This window comes from Tachysurus fulvidraco, chromosome 24, assembly GCF_022655615.1.
Source record: "Tachysurus fulvidraco isolate hzauxx_2018 chromosome 24, HZAU_PFXX_2.0, whole genome shotgun sequence".
NCBI classification, from domain to species: domain Eukaryota; kingdom Metazoa; phylum Chordata; class Actinopteri; order Siluriformes; family Bagridae; genus Tachysurus; species Tachysurus fulvidraco.
The window spans coordinates 1,855,819-1,865,818 of record NC_062541.1 but is presented as its reverse complement, the minus strand read 5'-3'; the positions used below and the strand labels follow the sequence as shown (position 1 = coordinate 1,865,818).

The 10,000-nt window shown below is 42.5% G+C and overlaps 1 protein-coding gene across 2 annotated transcripts in view; it reads right to left on the bottom strand.

Moving 5' to 3' along the window:
* The window catches only part of mc5ra (melanocortin 5a receptor), an 18,030-nt gene that overhangs the window by 4,711 nt on the left and 3,319 nt on the right, over positions 1 to 10,000 (bottom strand). Inside the window, exon 1 of one of the 2 annotated variants that reach the window (XM_047807674.1) lies at positions 8,727 to 9,408. The exons of the other annotated variant lie outside the window; for it this stretch is intronic. The gene's annotated coding sequence lies outside the window, so the exon portion shown is untranslated. Of the gene's footprint in view, positions 1 to 8,726; positions 9,409 to 10,000 lie in introns of those variants that run through there. 2 annotated transcript variants of the gene reach the window in all.

The window sequence follows — 10,000 nt, the reverse complement described above, 5'->3', positions numbered from 1 at the left end:
TCTATCAGTCAGGAATACCTCAACAGAAATCTCTCACCTGTTTGTCCTCCACTGGTTTTGACTAATCATTTGCATTGCACTGCACTGCAGTGTGTGTGTGTGTGTGTGTGTGTGTGTGTGTGTGTGTGTGTGTGTGTGTGTGTGTGTGTGTGTGTGTGTGTGTGTGTGTGGTACTATGGTACTTCATCTTCACTAGTAATTCAGTTACTATGATTAATATTCATCACTGCAGTATTTCCTCTCCATTTCCAGCTGATTTAAAGTTCTTCAGAATTTAAACACATTACAGGTGACGATAATATTCTATAATCATCTCTGAATAATTATAGACTGTGTTTATTTAACAAGCAGAAGATCAGGGAGATCAGGCTTTAAAGAAGTGTAGTGTAGTGTGTTGTAGTGTGTTGTAGTGTGTTGTAGTGTAGTGTGGTGTAGTGTAGTGTAGTGTGTTGTAGTGTGTTGTAGTGTAGTGTGGTGTAGTGTAGTGTAGTGTGTTGTAGTGTGGTGTAGTGTAGTGTAGTGTGTTGTAGTGTGTTGTAGTGTGTTGTAGTGTAGTGTGGTGTAGTGTAGTGTAGTGTGTTGTAGTGTGTTGTGGTGTAGTGTGGTGTAGTGTGGTGTGGTGTAGTGTAGTGTGTTGTAGTGTAGTGTAGTGTAGTGTAGTGTAGTGTGTTGTAGTGTAGTGTAGTGTAGTGTGGTGTGGTGTAGTGTAGTGTGTTGTGGTGTAGTGTACTGTGCTGTAGTGTAGTGTAGTGTGGTGTAGTGTAGTGTAGTGTAGTGTGGTGTAGTGTAGTGTGTTGTGGTGTAGTGTAGTGTAGTGTAGTGTAGTGTAGTGTGTTGTAGTGTAGTGTGGTGTAGTGTAGTGTAGTGTAGTGTGGTGTAGTGTAATGTAGTGTGTTGTAGTGTAGTGTGTTGTAGTGTAATGTAGTGTGTTGTAGTGTAGTGTAGTGTAGTGTGGTGTAGTGTAGTGTAGTGTAGTGTAGTGTAGTGTGGTGTGGTGTAGTGTAGTGTGTTGTAGTGTAGTGTGTTGTGGTGTAGTGTACTGTGCTGTAGTGTAGTGTAGTGTAGTGTGGTGTAGTGTGTTGTGGTGTAGTGTAGTGTGTTGTAGTGTAGTGTGTTGTGGTGTAGTGTAGTGTGTTGTGTTGTAGTGTGTTGTAGTGTAGTGTAGTGTAGTGTAGTGTGTTGTGGTGTAATGTACTGTGCTGTAGTGTAGTGTAGTGTGGTGTAGTGTAGTGTAGTGTGTTGTGGTGTAGTGTAGTGTAGTGTGGTGTGGTGTAGTGTAGTGTAGTGTAGTGTGGTGTGTTGTGGTGTAGTGTGGTGTGTTGTGGTGTAGTGTAGTGTAGTGTAGTGTAGTGTAGTGTGGTGTGGTGTAGTGTAGTGTAGTGTAATGTAGTGTAGTGTAGTGTGTTGTGGTGTGGTGTAGTGTAGTGTAGTGTGTTGTGGTGTAGTGTAGTGTAATGTAGTGTAGTGTAGTGTAGTGTAGTGTAGTGTGCTGTGTTGTAGTGTAGTGTAGTGTGGTGTAGTGTGGTGTAGTGTAGTGTGTTGTGGTGTAGTGTAGTGTAATGTAGTGTAGTGTGGTGTAGTGTGGTGTAGTGTAGTGTAGTGTAGTGTGGTGTAGTGTAGTGTGGTGTAGTGTAGTGTAGTGTAGTGTTGTGTAGTGTAGTGTTGTGTAGTGTAGTGTAGTGTGTTGTGGTGTAGTGTAGTGTAGTGTAGTGTAGTGTAGTGTGTGTAGTGTAGTGTAAGTGTAGTGTAGTGTAGGTGTAGTGTAGTGTCTAGTGTAGTGTGTTGTAGTGTAGTGTCGGTAGTAGTTAGTGTTGTGTAGTGTAGTGTGGTGTAGTGTAGTGTAGTGTAGTGTGGTGTAGTGTAGTGTAGTGTAGTGTAGTGTAGTGTAGTGTTGTGTAGTGTAGTGTAGTGTAGTGTAGTGTAGTGTAGTGTAGTGTAGTGTAGTGTGGTGTAGTGTAGTGTGGTGTAGTGTAGTGTTGTGTAGTGTAGTGTGGTGTAGTGTAGTGTGGTGTAGTGTAGTGTAGTGTAGTGTAGTGTGGTGTAGTGTAGTGTAGTGTAGTGTAGTGTAGTGTTGTGTAGTGTAGTGTAGTGTAGTGTGTTGTGGTGTAGTGTAGTGTAGTGTAGTGTAGTGTGGTGTAGTGTTGTGTAGTGTAGTGTAGTGTAGTGTGGTGTAGTGTAGTGTAGTGTACTGTAGTCTAGTGTAGTGTAGTGTAGTGTAGTGTAGTGTTGTGTAGTGTAGTGTAGTGTAGTGTAGTGTGGTGTAGTGTAGTGTGTTGTGGTGTAGTGTAGTGTAGTGTAGTGTAGTGTAGTGTAGTGTAGTGTGGTGTAGTGTAGTGTAGTGTACTGTAGTCTAGTGTAGTGTAGTGTAGTGTAGTGTGGTGTAGTGTAGTGTAGTGTACTGTAGTCTAGTGTAGTGTAGTGGAGTGTAGTCTAGTGTAGTGTAGTGTTGTGTAGTGTGGTGTAGTGTAGTGTGGTGTAGTGTAGTGTGGTGTACTGTAGTCTAGTGTAGTGTAGTGTAGTGTAGTGTAGTGTGGTGTAGTGTAGTGTAGTGTAGTGTGGTGTAGTGTAGTGTGTTGTGGTGTAGTGTAGTGTAGTGTAGTGTAGTGTAGTGTAGTGTGGTGTAGTGTAGTGTGTTGTGGTGTAGTGTAGTGTAGTGTACTGTGCTGTAGTGTAGTGTAGTGTAGTGTGGTGTTCTGTAGTGTGGTGTAGTGTAGTGTTCTGTAGTTTAGTGTTCTGTAGTGTAGTGTAGTGTAGTGTAGTGTAGTGTAGTGTGGTGTAGTGTAGTGTGGTGTTCTGTAGTGTGGTGTAGTGTAGTGTTCTGTAGTGTAGTGTTCTGTAGTGTAGTGTAGTGTAGTGTAGTGTAGTGTGGTGTAGTGTAGTGTGTTGTGGTGTAGTGTAGTGTAGTGTAGTGTAATGTACTGTAGTGTAGTGTAGTGTTCTGTAGTGTGGTGTAGTGTTGTGTAGTGTAGTGTAGTGTAGTGTAGTGTGGTGTAGTGTTCTGTAGTGTAGTGTAGTGTAGTGTGGTGTAGTGTTCTGTAGTGTGGTGTAGTGTTCTGTAGTGTAGTGTGGTGTAGTGTAGTGTAGTGTGGTGTAGTGTAGTGTAGTGTAGTGTGGTGTAGTGTTCTGTAGTGTGGTGTAGTGTTGTGTAGTGTAGTGTAGTGTAGTGTAGTGTAGTGTGGTGTAGTGTTCTGTAGTGTAGTGTAGTGTAGTGTGGTGTAGTGTTCTGTAGTGTAGTGTAGTGTGGTGTAGTGTTCTGTAGTGTAGTGTGGTGTAGTGTAGTGTAGTGTGGTGTAGTGTAGTGTAGTGTAGTGTGGTGTAGTGTAGTGTAGTGTAGTGTGGTGTAGTGTAGTGTAGTGTAGTGTAGTGTAGTGTGGTGTAGTGTAGTGTACTGTAGTGTAGTGTAATGTAGTGTGGTGTAGTGTAGTGTTCTGTAGTGTGGTGTAGTGTAGTGTAGTGTAGTGTGGTGTAGTGTAGTGTAGTGTAGTGTGGTGTAGTGTAGTGTACTGTAGTGTAATTTAGTGTAGTGTAGTGTAGTGTTCTGTAGTGTAGTGTAGTGTAGTGTGGTGTAGTGTAGTGTTCTGTAGTGTAGTGTAGTGTAGTGTAGTGTAGTGTAGTGTTCTGTAGTGTGGTGTAGTGTAGTGTAGTGTAGTGTTCTGTAGTGTAGTGTAGTGTAGTGTAGTGTAGTGTAGTGTAGTGTTCTGTAGTGTAGTGTAGTGTGGTGTAGTGTAGTGTAGTGTTCTGTAGTGTGGTGTAGTGTAGTGTAGTGTTCTGTAGTGTAGTGTAGTGTTCTGTAGTGTAGTGTAGTGTAGTGTAGTGTAGTGTAGTGTAGTGTAGTGTAGTGTAGTGTTCTGTAGTGTGGTGTAGTGTAGTGTAGTGTAGTGTAGTGTAGTGTAGTGTAGTGTGTTGTGGTGTAGTGTAGTGTAGTGTAGTGTAGTGTAGTGTAGTGTAGTGTGGTGTAGTGTTGTGTAGTTAGTGTTGTGTAGTGTAGTGTAGTGTAGTGTGGTGTAGTGTAGTGTAGTGTAGTGTAGTGTAGTGTAGTGTTGTGTAGTGTAGTGTAGTGTAGTGTAGTGTAGTGTGGTGTAGTGTAGTGTGGTGTGGTGTAGTGTAGTGTAGTGTAGTGTGGTGTAGTGTAGTGTGGTGTAGTGTAGTGTAGTGTACTGTAGTCTAGTGTAGTGTAGTGGAGTGTAGTCTAGTGTAGTGTAGTGTTGTGTAGTGTGGTGTAGTGTAGTGTGGTGTAGTGTAGTGTGGTGTACTGTAGTCTAGTGTAGTGTAGTGTAGTGTAGTGTAGTGTAGTGTAGTGTAGTGTTGTGTAGTGTGGTGTAGTGTAGTGTAGTGTAGTGTAGTGTAGTGTAGTGTAGTGTGGTGTAGTGTAGTGTAGTGTAGTGTAGTGTAGTGTAGTGTAGTGTAGTGTGGTGTAGTGTTGTGTAGTTAGTGTTGTGTAGTGTAGTGTAGTGTAGTGTAGTGTAGTGTAGTGTAGTGTAGTGTAGTGTAGTGTAGTGTTGTGTAGTGTAGTGTAGTGTAGTGTAGTGTAGTGTGGTGTAGTGTAGTGTGTTGTGGTGTAGTGTAGTGTAGTGTAGTGTGGTGTAGTGTAGTGTAGTGTAGTGTAGTGTAGTGATGTGTAGTGTAGTGTAGTGTAGTGTAGTGTGGTGTAGTGTAGTGTAGTGTACTGTAGTCTAGTGTAGTGTAGTGTAGTGTAGTGTAGTCTAGTGTAGTGTAGTGTTGTGTGGTGTAGTGTAGTGTAGTGTGGTGTAGTGTAGTGTGGTGTACTGTAGTCTAGTGTAGTGTAGTGTAGTGTAGTGTAGTGTAGTGTGGTGTAGTGTAGTGTGGTGTAGTGTAGTGTGTTGTGGTGTAGTGTAGTGTAGTGTAGTGTGGTGTAGTGTAGTGTGTTGTGGTGTAGTGTAGTGTAGTGTACTGTGCTGTAGTGTAGTGTAGTGTGGTGTTCTGTAGTGTGGTGTAGTGTAGTGTTCTGTAGTGTAGTGTTCTGTAGTGTAGTGTAGTGTAGTGTAGTGTAGTGTAGTGTGGTGTAGTGTAGTGTAGTGTGGTGTAGTGTAGTGTGGTGTTCTGTAGTGTGGTGTAGTGTAGTGTTCTGTAGTGTAGTGTTCTGTAGTGTAGTGTAGTGTAGTGTAGTGTAGTGTGGTGTAGTGTAGTGTGTTGTGGTGTAGTGTAGTGTAGTGTAGTGTACTGTGGTGTAGTGTTCTGTAGTGTAGTGTAGTGTAGTGTAGTGTAGTGTAATGTACTGTAGTGTAGTGTAGTGTTCTGTAGTGTGGTTTAGTGTTGTGTAGTGTAGTGTAGTGTAGTGTAGTGTAGTGTGGTGTAGTGTTCTGTAGTGTGGTGTAGTGTGGTGTAGTGTTCTGTAGTGTAGTGTGGTGTAGTGTAGTGTAGTGTGGTGTAGTGTAGTGTAGTGTAGTGTTCTGTAGTGTAGTGTAATGTAGTGTGGTGTAGTGTAGTGTTCTGTAGTGTGGTGTAGTGTAGTGTAGTGTAGTGTAGTGTGGTGTAGTGTAGTGTAGTGTAGTGTAGTGTGGTGTAGTGTAGTGTAGTGTAGTGTAGTGTTCTGTAGTGTAATGTAGTGTAGTGTAGTGTAGTGTTCTGTAGTGTGGTGTAGTGTAGTGTAGTGTAGTGTAGTGTGGTGTAGTGTAGTGTAGTGTAGTGTAGTGTAGTGTAGTGTTCTGTAGTGTAATGTAGTGTAGTGTAGTGTAGTGTTCTGTAGTGTAGTGTAGTGTAGTGTGGTGTAGTGTAGTGTAGTGTAGTGTAGTGTAGTGTTCTGTAGTGTGGTGTAGTGTAGTGTAGTGTAGTGTAGTGTAGTGTAGTGTAGTGTTCTGTAGTGTAGTGTAGTGTAGTGTAGTGTAGTGTAGTGTAGTGTTCTGTAGTGTGGTGTAGTGTAGTGTAGTGTAGTGTAGTGTAGTGTAGTGTAGTGTAGTGTTCTGTAGTGTAGTGTAGTGTAGTGTAGTGTAGTGTAGTGTAGTGTAGTGTTCTGTAGTGTGGTGTAGTGTAGTGTAGTGTAGTGTTCTGTAGTGTGGTGTAGTGTAGTGTAGTGTTCTGTAGTGTAGTGTTCTGTAGTGTAGTGTAGTGTAGTGTAGTGTAGTGTAGTGTTCTGTAGTGTGGTGTAGTGTAGTGTAGTGTTCTGTAGTGTAGTGTAGTGTTCTGTAGTGTGGTGTAGTGTTCTGTAGTGTGGTGTAGTGTAGTGTAGTGTAGTGTTCTGTAGTGTGGTGTAGTGTAGTGTAGTGTAGTGTTCTGTAGTGTGGTGTAGTGTAGTGTAGTGTTCTGTAGTGTGGTGTAGTGTAGTGTAGTGTTCTGTAGTGTAGTGTAGTGTTCTGTAGTGTAGTGTAGTGTAGTGTAGTGTAGTGTAGTGTAGTGTTCTGTAGTGTGGTGTAGTGTAGTGTTCTGTAGTGTAGTGTAGTGTTCTGTAGTGTAGTGTAGTGTTCTGTAGTGTGGTGTAGTGTAGTGTTCTGTAGTGTAGTGTAGTGTTCTGTAGTGTAGTGTAGTGTTCTGTAGTGTAGTGTAGTGTTCTGTAGTGTTCTGTAGTGTAGTGTAGTGTTCTGTAGTGTAGTGTAGTGTAGTGTAGAGTAGTGTAGTGTAGTGTAGTGTTCTGTAGTGTAGTGTAGTGTTCTGTAGTGTAGTGTAGAGTTCTGTAGTGTAGTGTAGTGTAGTGTAGTGTTTGTTGTGCTGCTGCACTCAGCACTATTACACACTCGCTTCTCTCCACCTACGAATCCTGCAGCTTTAAGCAGCGTCGTATTGAGTGATTAAAATCCACACTGATATGTTATGCTCAGATTTTACATTTTTAAATCAACTTTTAAGTACGAGCCAGTCTATAAATGCATAATGCTAAATGCTAAGAAGCTGACTCACATGCTCCTCTTTCATTCATTCATTCATTCATTTTCTACCGCTTTATCCGAACTACCTCGGGTCACGGGGAGCCTGTGCCTATCTCAGGCGTCATCGGGCATCGAGGCAGGATACACCCTGGACGGAGTGCCAACCCATCGCAGGGCACACACACTCTCATTCACTCACACACTCACACACTACGGACAATTTTCCAGAGATGCCAATCAACCTACCATGCATGTCTTTGGACCGGGGGAGGAAACCGGAGTACCCGGAGGAAACCCCCGAGGCACGGGGAGAACATGCAAACTCCGCACACACAAGGCGGAGGCGGGAATCGAACCCCGACCCTGGAGGTCTGAGGCGAACGTGCTACCCATTAAGCCACCGTGCCCCCCCCCACATGCTCCTCTTGTGTTCTTTAAAATAAATAAATAAATAAATAAATAAATAAATAAATAAATAAATAAATAAATAAATAAATAAATAAATAAATAAATAAATAAATAAATAAATAAAAAAATAAAAAAAAAAATAAGTTTCCTTCTGTTCGCCTTCATTCATCTCTGCATGTCTGATGTGGTCCAAATTGAGGTTTATGACCAATGTTCTTCAAGTGAAGTGTTGTGTAACCAGAGATCTTTACAAGAACATGAATAAAATTAATTAAAGGATGGAAATGTGAAAAAAATGACTGAAGATTTTTATGGAACAGAGATGGAGATAGTGGACTCATAGCAGTACCTCCATGTTCTGTTCAGCAAAGATCTGGACTGGACAGATGACACCACTGCAGTGTAGAAGAAAGGACAGAGCAGACTCAAGTCCTTCAGAGTGAAGGAGGCTCTCCTCAAGACTCTGTGGTGGCAAATCATCAGAAGATCAGCTCTGTACTGGGAGGTTCTCTCCACTCTCAGCTCCTACAGCGACAGGCTGCTTCACCCCACACGTGTGAGGGAGCAGAACCTCAGGGAACAGTGTACAAACTGGACAACACACCAGTGGGAAGCCCACCATCGTCTCACATGGGAACAGCATGGTAGTGTTAGGACACCTGAAATCCTAGAAGTATTGTGTGTTTCTATTATTATAATGTTATTGTGTTATTTCTACACCTTTACCTTTAACTGCTGTCCCTATGCTGCTGTAAGAATGCAAATTTACCCATTGTGGGATGAATAAAGATAAACAGCACACATACACAACACAAACACACACACACACACACACAAACACACATACACAACACAAACGCACACACACAAACACACACGTACACACAAACACACATACACACACAAACACACACACACAAACACACATACACAACACAAACACACATACACAACACAAACACACACATACGCAAACACACATACACAACACAAACACACACATACGCAAACACACATACACAACACAAACACACATACACAACACAAACATACATACACACAAACACACATACACAACACAAACACACATACACACAAACACACATACACAACACAAACACACACATACGCAAACACACATACACAACACAAACACACACACAAACACACATACACAACACAAACACACACACAAACACACATACACAACACAAACACACATACACAACACAAACATACATACACACAAACACACATACACAACACAAACACACATACAAAACACACATACACAACACAAACACACATACACACAAACACACATACACAACACAAACACACATACACACAAACACACAAACATGAGCGCACACACACAAACACTCTCTCGCTCTCACACACACACACACACACACACACACACACACACACACACACACACACACACACACACACACACACAGACACACACACAATCTTTGTACTGTATTTACTTACTATTCATGATTTCTGGGAAAATGCTTAAAAATTCCAGTCCAGTGTTTCCAGATGCGTTTACCTCGGTGTCCAAGACATCAGTGTCCAAAACCTCTGTGTCCAACACCTCAGTGTCCAACACCTCTGTGCCCAACACCTCAGTGTCCAACACCTCTGTGTCCAACACCTCTGTGTTCAAAACCGCAGTGTCCAACACCTCAGTGTCCAACACCTCTGTGTTCTAAACCGCAGTGTCCAGCATCTCATTGCCTCAATGTCCAGCATCTCCATGTCTCAGTGTTGCACTTCCCACGTTTCTATTTAAAGCATGTCGATTGAATTTCTCTGCCTCTGCATTTGTCTCACAGAAAGGTTACACTCGTTGTGTTGTGAGCCAGTAAGAGGAATAAAATGTAAAACTCATTTTATTTTGTTAGAGAACAGTCTTACATTCTTACACCGACAGCCTGAAACATGTCTAAAATCTGCAGGAAACATTCTCTTTTCTAACCATCAGAAGATTTCTGGGAGGAGATGTTTCTGGATCAGGTGTATAAGAAGTCTCCAGTATCAGCGCAGTGATGTCAACAGTTTTCTGACATTTCAGACACGTTTGCAATCCATTTATTAGCTGTTGCTATAGAAACGATAAGGGATCTGAAGGAGCGTGTGATGTGCAGCTGCTCTGATGTCTGAGCTCCTGTTCTAGAAAACTAATCAACACCTGATGACCAATCAGAATTCAGAACTCGACACCGCCGTGTTATTCATTCATTCATTTTCTACAGCTTATTCATCGGGCATCGAGGCAGGATACACCCTGGACGGAGTGCCAACCCATCACAGGGCACACACACACTCTCATTCACACACACACTCACACACTATGGACAATTTTCCAGAGATGCCAATCAACCTACCATGCACGTCTTTGGACCTGGGGAGGAAACCGGAGTACCCAGAGGAAACCCCCGAGGCACGGGGAGAACATGCAAACTACACACACACACAAGGCGGAGGTGGGAATCGAACCCCCAACCCTGGAGGTGTGAGGCAAACGTGCTAACCACTAAGTCACCATGCATCCACCCCCCCCCCACCCCCGTTGTGTTATAAACGTACTTTAGTTTGAAATGCTTCTTTATAAAAACTTCTCTCAGCTCCATAAGACTCAAACAAGAGTTTGACACCAAAACACAAATTGTCCAGTGGGGGTCCTGCACCACTTCTGCTGCTCAAGAAAGTTATGTCTTAATGAATAAGAAATAAAAACCACGAAGAAATGATGGCAATTA